The 13,513-nt window shown below is 38.8% G+C and overlaps 1 non-coding gene across 1 annotated transcript; it reads right to left on the bottom strand.

The window, feature by feature from the left end:
• Window positions 1-4,583: 4,583 nt before the first annotated feature.
• LOC134292819 (U6 spliceosomal RNA) lies at window positions 4,584-4,690 on the bottom strand. Its single transcript, XR_009999954.1, has one exon. It is a non-coding gene; the product is annotated as a U6 spliceosomal RNA (small nuclear RNA).
• Between the last annotated feature and the right edge of the window lie 8,823 nt (window positions 4,691-13,513).

Below are 13,513 nucleotides of genomic sequence, written 5' to 3' on the forward strand. Positions count from 1 at the left end.
TGGTACTGAAACCTGATAAGAGATCCAACAGAACCAAAATAAAAATATGTACATGTGTATGCACTCTCGCACACATGCACACATATATACATACTGTAAACTGTTGACCAAATTGGTAAAATGAAGGTTCAATTTTTATGTATTATACGAACAATCACCAAAAGAGTCCTACTCCTGTAAAATATATAGTTGATCCTTGTTATCAGAGACAGAAAATGAGAGTTATTTTCGCCTTCTGGAAATAATTGAATGTCATTTCATGAGGAAGCGTGTAATACTAGCAACAAGATTAGCCATTCTTCAACTATGTTTCTCAATAAATTAATTTAACATATGGTAATCCACAGGGGTGTGACACCAAAAAGGGGTAGCTTGACTTTAATTGAGTCTCTAGGAATGAAGCATCATTTCTTATTTCTATTGATGTCTTGATATAAAAACATCTGTTTTAATTAAGCTTCCTAAAAGGATTATAGCATGTACATAAATGGCAGATCAATTAGACTGCAATGAAATATCCACAGAGAGAATGTGACCTAATACTTGCATTAGAGACAAATGATCCTAAAGACATCATTGTAGTGTGAGATCCCAATACAATTAAACATAGCAATATTTTGTCTAACAAGAGTCTTGCTGTTTTTACAGGGTGACGTCTTGGGACTTAATATGTATAACGAACTCTTGACAGTTAGATTGCCTTGGAGATGGCAAGGAGACTAGAAAAGAAGAGAAGATTGCAGTCTGGAAAATTAATCATATCAAAAACTCTTATAATATATTAGGCCACGTGTTGGTGAAAGAAATAGAAGTTGACCCCTCTGTGTCAGTCGAAGGATTAAATCTGCTTCCAACTAAGTTGGAACTACAAGATGAAACTCATCATACTGCAACTACAAGGATTTATTTGGGGAAACATGAACTGATGACAAAACTAGGGACCTCTTCACATGGGGCAAAAATGCCCTGTTTTGCCACCTTCATGCATAGCTTTGACGGGGCCTGCCATCACACAACGCATGGCAGATCTCACCCACTTTCCTCCCAAAGTGGAGGCGAAGAGCCTTAAATGGAGCTACCCTCACTTTTGGCCCCAAAAGCCTGTGTGATGGCCAGGGCCGGTCCAACAATGAGGCGAATTAAGCGGTCGCTTCGGGCGCAAAACATACGGGGGGCACTGTTGAGACTGCTTTTTCTGTTGATTTCTTGTAAAACATGATGTTTTGGTGCTTAATTTGTAAAATCTTAATGTAATTTGATGTTTAATAGGCTTTTCCTTAATCCCTCCTTATTATCCAACATTTTCGCTTATCCAACGCTTTTATTTTTCAGTGATTGGTTGGGGGGGAGGGGGCGCCAAAATTTTGTTCGCCTTCACTTGAAAATTACCTAGGGCTGGCTCTGGTGATGGCAGAAAGGTTGGCGGAGCAACACATGTTGCCATGCGTTGCCAGCCTTTCTGCCATGTGATGGGAGTGGGAAATGGGGAGCAGGCGAGATGTAACGTCCCAGCTGAGCCATGTGACAAGGTTCTAAGTTAAGGGCTGTTGACAGTTTTTGCTATGTTCCTTAATGTGTCTTATAACTTTCAGCTTCTTAAGCTATTGCCTGAAGGAGAGTACTGCAATATTTTTTTAATCCTTCTTATTTTAGAATAAAAGTTTCTTAAATTCTCTGTGGACCTTAGGGGCCTTTTGGGTATTTGTCACACGTGGGATGCATTCTTTCTCAGGATGGAAGAGTAGTTTGGTTTGTTTGTTTATTTCATTTATATGCCACCTTTCTCCTGGAGTGGGATCATAAAAAGAATAAATTAAAATCCAACTGCAAGATTAAAAAAAACAATTCAGGCATTAAAAAAGTATAAAATCATTTTTTTAAAACATACCAAAGTTAGAAATAAGGCACTGATAAGTGCATCGAGTAAAGCTCTCAAAGTTAAAAATAAAATTTACCCCTAACTCTGTCTGATACGTGACAAAGGGATAGAGGAGAGTACTGGGTGGGTAGTGATTATGAACTGGGAGCTACTGGTTGGGCCAGCCTTCCCTTCTTTGCCCAAGAGGTTTTGGTAGAGGAAAACTAGGATCAATAGGTCCTAACTGAAAATACACACAAACTATACACTGTGTTCTGAGATAGGGAGGGAGAAAAATTGCAGAGCTTAATGATGATGAAAATAAGGATGATGTACAATTTGATTATTGATTGTTATTGCTTATGTTGAATGACTTCAAGTTGTTTCCAACTTAAAGTGTTTCTTTTACAGGGTTTTCTGGGTCTAAAGAGTATGCAACTTGACTTGCTCAGCATCTCAAGTGTCAAGAGTCAGACGCCAGTTAACAAACAAAACAGAGTTTATTCCGAAGATAAGTCAAAAAATAACATAAACACAGGAAATATCCTTGAAACACTTCACTTATCAGTGTTTCAAGAGTAGTTTGGGCAATAATAACTCAAAAACAAGCCACGCTATTTTCCCATGCTGGCATTCAATAAAAAACTAAACTACGCTTCAATTCAGCTTTGGAGAACAAATAAAGTTGATTGCTAGAAAATATGCAAAATAAACGAAGGCTAGAAACCTTCCAGAAACGTGCAGAGTAAAACTGAAAGTGCAAAAAGCCTCTCTTGGCTTCAAACCGTTTCAGAAAACAGACAGCCGGCTCTGCGGGTTTAAAGGGACAGTTCCCAAAAGAAAAACAGCAAACTGGCTAGAAAACAAACTAGAAAAGCAGTAAAACTGCTTCCACGGTGCAGATAAAGCCGAGAGCTTCAAAGGGATGATGAATAGCCGTCGTCAGAAGAATCCAAGGTCAGGTCAGGAGGCAGCAGCAAATTCCGAAAGGCAAACCAGAAGTCAGAAGCCGGGAGTAGTCGTCAGTCAGAGGGCGTAGACAGAAGCCAGGTCAAATTCAATCCAAAGTCTGAAGAGGGTGCAGTCATCCAAACCAGGTCCACGATAAGACACAGCGAGAGCCAAGCCAGATGATATCAGCAGATCCAAATCACAGTCCAAGTCCAGTCTTCACAGAAACACAGAGATCCCAATGGCGCCTCAGCAACACCTTGCCACACGCAAAGTGCAGTGGCCAAACATTCCCATTTTATTCCCCTTCCTTCTCCAAGCATCCCAATTGGGATCAGCTCCTGCAGAAACCCCAGGTTCAGAAGTATCCATAGGCCCCAAATCCCCAGACACCTCCGGTGGCTGTGCCCATTCAGTGCCCGCTTCCCCAGCCACCACCTGTTCCTCAGCATCCATCTCCCCATCTGAATCTTCCTCAGAAGATCCCCCATATAGCTCTCTAAGTCGCTTCCTGCGCAATTCCTCCAGTGAACCCTCATCACGAGGGTTTTTTCTTCCTCTTCGAATTCCATCACCATCAACCATAATCCCCGAAGGCGCAGTCACAACATCAAGAGTCATAGTCCTACACTCAAACTACTATCATAAGGTAAGTACCATACATACAAATAATCAAGATGCAAAATAAATAAGGGTGCATGTTTCACTTTATGCCTGTCACTCCAAAATGTCTCCTTCAAATAAGTTGTGTTTATTTTGATAAAGTCAATTGTCTATTTCAATTTATGATTATGTGATAACACATTTGTGATGTGTTCTTTTTCTTCAAGAAACTGTGAAGTTTTAGTGATATGGGGAGTACTACTCATTTTTTTTTTCTACCCACTTTAAAAAGGCAGCCATGGCTTATCAAAATAAAAAGAACTCAAGGAGGAAGCGAGCACCAAGGAGAATTTAGCAGACTAAATGGCAGAACAGATGGGTTTCTTTTTTCCTTTCTTTTGTATAAAAGGTTAAAAATTACAACAGCTGTTTGGAGATAACAAGCCAAAATTATTTCATACAAGATAGAAGGCTGAATCAGCACTTGCCTTGAGTGGTTTTTTTTAGTGAGTCTTCTATCATCTTTGCCAGTGATGTTCTAATTTGTGGACAGAAGGGCTTCTGTGTCCCTGGATCCGGCAGCAACATGGAAGTCACGTAGTGAAAAGTTGAAATCAGACAGTGAGCAAAACCAGAACTATGTTTCAAAGATTAATCTTCTATATATGGAAAGGCAGACAAAAAGTACAGGAGGGCGACCAAAACACAGCCTGCTCTGGGTAGAAGACTTTGTTTGCCTGATCCCTTCCTTTGCCACAGAAGAAAATGAGCAACATACATCTTGCTGGCTAAGATTTGAAAGAAACCAGAACCGTCTTAGGCCAGGGAAAAAGGCAAAGCAAAGCAAAAGCAAAACTCATTTGTTTTGTAGCTTCATTGCAAAGAATTTCAGCAGGAAAAAGGAAATGGTTTATTGTTTTTAAAAGCATCCTTTCTATCTTCTTTTAAGATAGGCAATACTGATTGAACAATATGATGTAGGTTGCAATGAAGAATTGTAGCAGTGGTCCAGTTTCCACAGCAAATGGGATTCATCTACCCTCTACCTGTTGATTTTATTTATTTATTTACAGTATTTATATTCCGCCCTTCTCACCCCGAAGGGGACTCAGGGCGGATTACAATGAACACATATATGGCAAACATTCAATGCCAACAGACAAACAACATAAAAAATATGGAACGCTTCACAAATGTGCGTGTCATCCTTGCGCAGGGGCCATGCTAATCTTCTCTGTATCATTCCAATTTTAGTATATGTGCTGCCGAAGCGAAAACAGGTGCCCCATTACAGCATCAGCAGATGTGTATGGAGCTCTGTAGCCAGCAGAGTGGAAATGGTGGAAATGGTGACAAGGTGGTGGCACAGAAGGACTGATTGGTCTTGGCCCACATGATCCATCTAAACGCCAATATGGTGCCATAGGGGGTCCAGCTATGGGCCTCTGCCCAGCAGCACAGTTGCTTCAGAGCCATTCCAGAACATTATGCTTTGGGACTGGCCCTAGATTAAGCGACCCGTGTAGACACAGCTTTAAAGTCACGGTTGTTTTTGACTACAGTGTCTGCTAGTTTCACCCCTACTACAACTGCTGTCTAGTAATTTCACCTTGCTACATAGATAGGTTGTAGTTTGATTAGATTTGCCCATTTGATTTGGCTTATCTGACATTACCAATACCATAGCCTCTCGCCTTATAGATGCACACAATCCCATCACGAGCATAGGCAAGAAAACCGGAGAAACAATTAGATGTAAAAGTTTAGAAAGAAAATGCAAAAGCAAGGTTATAGTTGAATATTAAGCAAAGAAATATAATGACCACAGAAGATTTACACAACTCTGAAATGGGTAAGGAAGACACTGAAATAATTAAAAATTTTCTATATCTGCATAAAGCAATTAGAAGACTAAATCTTGGAACAGACAGCTATGAAGTTATTAGTTAAGATTTTCATGTGTAAAGATAAATAATATCAAGCTCATAATTATCCATAGTGGTATTTCTGCTTTTGATGTATGTTTGTGAAAGCTGGATAGTGTAGAAGGCTTTAATTTCTTCAGTAAAAAACTGAATCCCCTCATTATATTTAGAAAGAAAAAATAATCTTAATTTCCATCAGTAATGATTCCAATAGTTGGAAAACTTTATGAAATTCTGGCTCAATTTCCCTGCTTCCAATGATTGGGACTATCACTCTTGAAACCAAAAATGCCAGCTGAGATTGTGGTCATTGTAGTCCAAAGCATCTGGAGTGGCACCAGGTTGGGTGTTAAAGTCTGACCAGCATTCAGCTGAAATCAAATATTCTGGGGAAATGATGTTTTTGGTGATGTTGACCTTTGTAGCCCCAATGGCTTTGCTTTATCTCATAATTCTTTCTAAAGAGAATTTTCTCAAAATTTAAAATGAAAATGACAACTTCAAATAGTTGAATGGTTCCTGATGGTACAGTGTAGTATCGTCCTCAATTGACTTAGAATGCAGACAAAATGAAATAATCTTTACACAAGTAGAAATATTCATAGAAAACATGTGTCTTTGCTTTGTCTAATGTTACAGACAAATGTTATTGCGGGGTTTTTTGCATACAGTCTGGAAATCTGTGCAGCACAGATTGCAGCACAGTATTTATGTACCTGATAAACAGACTTGCCTAATCCAAAGGAAAAATATCAAATAATCTCATCTGAGCTTACACCAACCATTCCATGCACACACTCTTTATGGTAGCAATAATGTTTGTGTAACTATGAATTTGGATCTCAAGATAGATGTAGCCATTGTGTGTTCCATCTGGATACAACCTGCACCAAAAATAAATTATCCTGAAGTAGCCCTCATAAATAGTGAAGAATTCGCCCTACTTTTTATTGTGTCTGATGACAGAATGCTATATATCCATGCAATAATCCCACCCAGATAAAGCCCCATCTCTTGATAAATCATTTCCTCAGTGCAGACTGAATACAGATTTACATGTATAAGACTGAGTTTCCAGAAGCAAACTTCATGACCCCTGGTCCTTGTCCCAGCATGTCAAATCTCCCCAAAATCAGGGGCTCTGTAGAGTACGGTTTGGATCACTCAAAATCAAATAAAGCCATCTTCTGTAGCCAAAGCTCAGCTCACAGAAAATTTCTCTACCTAGTTTTCAAACATTACTGAAATCACAGCATAATCCATTTAAGAGAGGTCCCAATGCTTCTTGGAGAAGTTAGAGGGGTGATATGAAGATGAGGCAATAACAATACTCAGTTCTGCTGGCATGGTTGCATACCCCAAAAGCTTGGAACAACACAGTGAGTGGGAAGAAATCACACATACCCAACCCATTCAAAACCTAGTAAATGTATATGTAGAAGTGCCCATGTGTTATGACATTAACTTCTTTCTGCTTCACAATATATCTGATTGGAGTAAACTAGTAATCTTAGGGCCCACCTAGACAGTTCTAAAATGTGGGACCTGTCTCGGTTTTTACTGGAGGCATCCAAAACATGCTGCCAGTAAAAATGAATTAATTTGGAATAAACCAAGGTTTCCTTGGTTTGTTTCATATTAATTAAATACTTCATTAGATCCAGGTCTTCTTGAAAGGCCCGGGTCTGATGAAATATTGGGCCTGTAGGTATCTAAATAAATGAAAGAGTTTATTTACTGCAACTTTTATGCTTTTTAATAGTGGGAAGTTGAAATTCTCATGCAATACATTTTATAATCATCAATTTTATTCAGCTCCAAAAAAGATCTCTGAAGTTCACCATGCTAATAGTTGAATTGGATGTGTTCCTAGTCCTACTCAACAGAAGAAGGAGAAATTATGTAATGATTCCTTACAGAATATCATCACAGACATAGAAGAATGTACATAAAATTGTGTGATAGAACAATAACTCCATTTGAAGTCTGGAATAATCAATCTTGCTTTGTCTTGAAGGTTTTCTATTAGTATAATGCAAACACAAAGATTTTCCCCAATTTGTTGCTTAATAATTGCTTCAAACATGAAGATGAAGAGTAGGGAAACACTGATTTGCTTCCTAAAAGATTTTCCCTTCTTCCATCAGTGCCATTTCAGCAGCCTTTCATGTTGCCTCCAAATGTGTTGGGCAAAATGTAAACAACATCCACAGCATCAAAGCAGAAACCATTTCAACTCATTTTGATTAGAAAGATTTTAAACAAATAGAGAACTTTTTGAGGAAAGTCTAGTGCATACTAGTACTTTTCAATGTTTTCAAAGTCATAAATCTTTTTTATGACATCATAACTAAAAAGATGCCTGTCATTATGCTGATATATTGTGTTTTATTAAAAGGCCACACCTCCCAATGTTTGATATTTTTGCAAGACTAAATTCAGCTTTTTTACCTACTGGAGTGGACCCACTTTATATAAGTGTTTACTCACCGTTTAAGAATTATTTATTTGATTCAGTGTCTCTATTTAAGTCCCATCTATATTATTGCAAAATATTGTACTAAATATATGTCACTCTATTTGTATGAACTTCTTCTTCAATATGGACCTATGCAAAACAACTCAATTACTCCTTTAATACATTTTCCATACATTCACTGAAGTTTAGTTGAGTGGTACTTGACAAATTCTCACCATCATTGATTAAAAATAACAACAATTCTTTCTTCCATCTGGTATGATGATCTTATGTTGTAATTACATATTTGTACTTCAGAGATACAAATACAAATCCAGTTAAATGAACTTTATTCTGTTATATATCATAAGCACCACCATCTATCACCCCACCTCCAAATTCCACCTTGAACTCCAGTAAACCATTCTGCACAATGGTGGTCTATTCTGCTGGTGATTAAGGTGCAGCAGGATGAATTTTCCAGGCTCCTCCCACTACTGTGATGATAAATTGCAGTTATGCCAGGATGGATCTTATGGCACATTGTGGTAGCTGTCATATTCTGTTTGAATCAAGATTGGATCATTTCTTTTCATTGTTGGGAAATACCCATCAATGAATCCTATAGGACCAACCAATCCTGCCATAGGAGGAAATTCCATAATCTGTGAGCAGTCTCACTGAGAAGACCTTCTACCATGTCTTCATCAGATGGGCCTGTTAAGACAAAGGACTTCCACATGGGATATGTAAAGTGTTTGGGATAGTTGGCTTTCCCTTAAGTTTAGCAAAACCCCGTTTGGAAATTAAATTGATGATTTCCCTACCCACATCACACCCTTCTCTTTCTTTGAGATGTATCTGCTTGATTTTCCAGCATACGGTTTCATCCCACTGTCCCTCCTCGTTTTCCTTTTTTTCAGCTTCTGTCTTTGTAATCTTGTGAGTTAAATTTACAGCCCAAAAGATTCACAACAATATAGAGGGGTTGTCCTAGGGGGGGGGGGGATGAAGCTTTAGCTCTCTTATGTCTCTCTCTGCTAGCCTTTTGATAGGCAAAACAAAAGCCAGACAGCACAGCATGGATTTCAAAGAGGCAATTGAAGTAATTGTTCAGAAGAACTTTTAAGAGAAGGAAGATCATGAAGAGTGGGGAATGTTGAAAGAGGGAGCTCAGAGACAAGCGCAGAGTTTTTCTCCTGAATGCTTTGAATATCTTTTTGTTTGCTATAACTCTTCAGTCCCAAAATGGTAATGGTGGCAGAAAAGAAACAAGACTGCCCATCTCAACTCCTCCATGACGACATCATTGTTTTATTTATTAACGGACAAGGGGAGATTCCCATCACATGTTAAACTGGGTGTTTGTACATATCTCTATGAAGGGAATTGAGAAAAAAGTCACTTGCCAATAGACTTAGGAATCGTGGGAAAAATCCACACTTTAGAAATGGCAAGATAGCTCTATCCCACATTTGAAGCTTGTGTCGGGTGAAGGGCACTATTGGATTCAGTGGAAGTTTCTTGTGTAGAAATGCTTATTTAATTTCATGTGATGAAGTCCAAAGAGAAAGCCCTTCCCAAGAATCTTAAAAGATGGGTGGTAATCTGCACCCAAGCCATATAGGATTTTGAAGGTCATAACCAGCCCCTTGAATTGGAAATAGATCAGTTACCAGTGGAGTTTCAACATGGAAATCATATGTTCCCTGTCACCAGTCTTGGTCATCTGTGTGGATGCAACATTTTGGACCCACTGAATCATTTCTGAACAGTTTTCAAATGAAGCCCCATGTAGAGTGAGCAATAGTAATTGTATGTTAGACCCACACATGAAATTCATTGCTAAATGTTTCATTCAGAACAAGAAGAAGTTACCCTTTGGACTATAATTTTTAGGTTCTCCAAGCAACCGTTGGTCATGCTGAATGCAGGTTTCTGCAAGATCCACCCCACCCAAAGTAATGCTTCAATGTTATTTTCATCACTTCAGTAGCCTATTGGGAATGAACCATCAGGTCCAAGTATAAAGCTCACGGCAATAATCTAATCAAAGGCAGGTCCAATCAGGTTCGTTCAATTGGCTTTCGAGGAAATCTATCATTCCTTATTTTTGCTATATGATTGTGCTCAGATTCACACAGAAAAAAAACACTTGCCTTTGTACAAAAACCCATGTTGAAGTTGAGCCATGGCAACAGAAACATTGCCTGAAAACTTGAAAAAGAACTAAGTTACGAAGACTATGTATGGGACATTTTAGTGAAATCACCCAATAACTCAAGAGTTGCTAATCCCACAGTCCAGGACATTCTGTAGAATCTGTCCAAAATATGTAAGGAAAACTGTTTAGAAAAATAAATATTTCTAATGAATTCGTTCTAGTACTTAAGATGGAATAGTGTGTGACAGAATATAACTTTGGCAGCCCAAACCATAAGGGAGAATGGATTATTCTAATTACTCTGTGGGTTCTGTGGAAGGAAGGCATATGTAATAACAGTGTTTTCTTGTGATATATGTTGTATTTTTTCTCAAGCTCAATGAAAAAAATCACATATGCTATGAAGTTCATAATACAGTAAATTGTGTCACATGTTAGAATCAGCATCCATTAAGTATTCTGCTTATTGAATCTCTTATTTCTTTTAAAAAAATTGATCTGGAAATACATGTTTTTCAGGATTGTATTCAATTGAGACATTAAGGACCTCAGTAGCTGACTGACCACATTATCATACTGGGGCTTTATCAGTGGCAGCCCCATTCTTCTGGCGCCTGCAGAATTCTGGGAAATGTAGTTAAGGGCAGGGTCTTTTGAATACTCTGCTAGGTAAATCCTTGCCTTCCCAAACTACATTTCCTAGAATTCTGCTTGTGCCAGAAGAACGTGATCCCCGCTTTAAAGCCCCAGTGTAATTAGGACTTCTGCATCTTGATTTAATAATGGTATCAACTGACAGGAATGCAACCCCTCTGTTTATCTAGTTTTAAGATCATTGCCATCTTTGTATTTTTTTACAGTAGTAGTAGTTGCTCCTCTTTCATTCAGGTACTAGTGAATGGAAAATTCAAGATTGGCTTCTTATAGCTATTTTGGTTTTAAAGTCTCGGACTGGGCAGTTATTTCAAATAAGACATGCCTGGAAGAACAAATCTATTCTGTATATAGGTAACCCAAGATAAAGCAGTCAAAAGAGAAACCGAAGAAATTATAATGTCAGTAGTCATGAAAAAGAGTTTCTTTGAGGCCTTTACACCAGTGGTCCTCAACCTGTGGGTCCCCAGATGTTTTTAGTCTTCAACTCCCAGAAATCCTAACATCTGGTAAACTGGCTGGGATTTCTGGGAGTTGTAGGCCAAAAACATCTGGGAACCCCAGGTTAAGAACCACTGCACTACACCAATGGTTCTCAAACTGTGCTCCTCCAGATGTGCTCCACAATTCCTAACAGCTGGTAAGCTGGCTGGGATTTCTCAGAGCTAAAGTCCAAAACACCTGGAGGAGCACAGTTTGAGAAACACTGCTCTACACTGTAGAATTACTATAATTTGACACCTCTTTAACATCCAAGGTTCAATGCTATGGAATCAATTTTACAAGAGCCTTTGCTTTCCCTGACAAAGAATGTTGGTAACTCACCAAACTACAAATCCCAGGATTCCATAGAATTGTTAATAGTGTCAAACTGCATTAATGGTGTCAAACTGCATCAATTCTACAGTGCAGATGCTTCCCACATCTGAGTATTAATGTCTACAAGATTTACCTTTTTTGTACTATAGCTTTCAAAATCTCTGAACCAACATGAACTGGAAGTTATAGAGCCTGCACTCTCAAAGTTAGTATCCCCAGGTCTTCACTAGAAGACACAGCAGACTGGATTAAGGTTCATTTAAAAAGAAGCAAATTCTACTTCATACGCTTTTGGGAAGCGAGTAATGAAATAGTCTGGGGGTGATATATACTATGTATACTTGTTTGTTTGTTTGTTTTTACTGGGTATTTGCACAGAAGTTTCAGATCTAATAGGGAATATCAGCTTTCATTTCCCTTTCATTGTGTGATTTTTAGCAGTAGACTCTGAGTAGATGTACACCCTGAATCCAAGTGGCAGCTTTCCATCCTCCTTCTGAAAGTGTAAGTCTTGCCTGGATGATAGATGTCCCATGATGTCATCTTTCGCCTCATTTCTTTCCTCTTATAATCTGCATCATTGATGTATGTGGAATTCAGTTTTATTGTAGCTTGTGAATATCAGTGTATGCAGGGTAGGAGTCTATTGAAGCTGTAATTTGTCTTGTTAAACTGAACATTAAGTATCTGATGAGCAGGAATGTATGAACTAATTGTTTCCAGAACATCTGTCATGATCACAGTCGTAGTTTTTACATCAAGATTTTAGAGGGCACAAAATGGTTTGAAAAATTAATAATGTGAAATGAAGCACAAGTTGTCCCAGTGCTGTAAAAGCTTGTGAAAGACAGACGGTTCCTAGTATTTTTGTAACACATCTGTGGGAAGAGGAATACTATGGAAGTTGTTTGATAAAACAGGACGACACATATGATAAACAGCGAATATTGCCTCAAAACAATGAGTTACAGAATTGTTGTTGTCATGCCATCAATTTGCATTGTACTTTACAAAGTAAAAAGGACCAATCTCTCTCTAGGAAGCATACTGTTTTGGACATGGTGAAGCTTTGTTGTGTTAAAGGCAGCATGGGTTCTGGAGTATTGAAAAGAGGATGCATGTTGGAGCCAGTTCCATGTATTATGATGTAACTAGGAGGAAAGTTAGGGCCCATTCACACTACAGAATTAAAGTGGTATGATTCCATTTTAACTACCATGGTTCTGTCCAATAGAATCCTGGGGTTTGTAGTCACATGAGGACACTCTGGCCGAGAACTCTACATACTCTTCCCTAAACTGTCAAAGCCCAGGACTCCATATGATGGAATCGTAGCATTTAAAGTGGAATAAAAGTACTAAATTTCTGTAGTATGGATGATCTCCAGCACTGAAGTGATGGCTGAAGATGATGGAGAACAATCAAAGATCATAGACAGAGATATACAACATAAGAAGCTTTCCTATGCCTCGTCAAAATATTTATTCATCTAACCCATCCAATTCACCAGGGCACCAGGGAAAGTTGCATTGCCCACCCTGAAAGAACACTGTTGTTAGACCCGACCAAAGTGGCCCAGATGTTAGTTTCATTCTGGTAGTGGGGGGGGGGGGCACATAGGCTCCCCCTCAAGCACTTTCTCAGCATTCCCCTTCTGAGCCTTGTCCCACCCACCCTAATTGCAATTTATATGGCTTTATAATTTGGAAGTTTGTCAATGTGTTGTTTATCTGTACTTTTGGAAATTGGTTGGCATGAGTCATTTACACTTCCGAGTAATCCCAGATTTAGTGGCCAGTATAAACACGGCCCACAGCCCAAATTCCATCGCAGACAAGTTATTCAGTAAATCACTTCTGAATTACTAGCCATTTGAGGGCACTTCCAGTCATGGGGAAAACCCACCCAAGCGCATCATTTCTGCATGCCAGGAGGCCTCTGGAGAGGTAAGTTTTTGGTATGTTTTTACTTATTTTAAGGGCTTTTTGTGGCAGTTTTGGGTGGCCCCATGTCATTGTGTTATTTACCATAAAGCCCGGTTCTTTTGGGTGCACGTGGGGACAAAAAAACTACTTAGGTAG

The sequence above is a fragment of the Anolis carolinensis genome, chromosome 6, assembly GCF_035594765.1.
Source record: "Anolis carolinensis isolate JA03-04 chromosome 6, rAnoCar3.1.pri, whole genome shotgun sequence".
Lineage (NCBI taxonomy): Eukaryota > Metazoa > Chordata > Lepidosauria > Squamata > Dactyloidae > Anolis > Anolis carolinensis.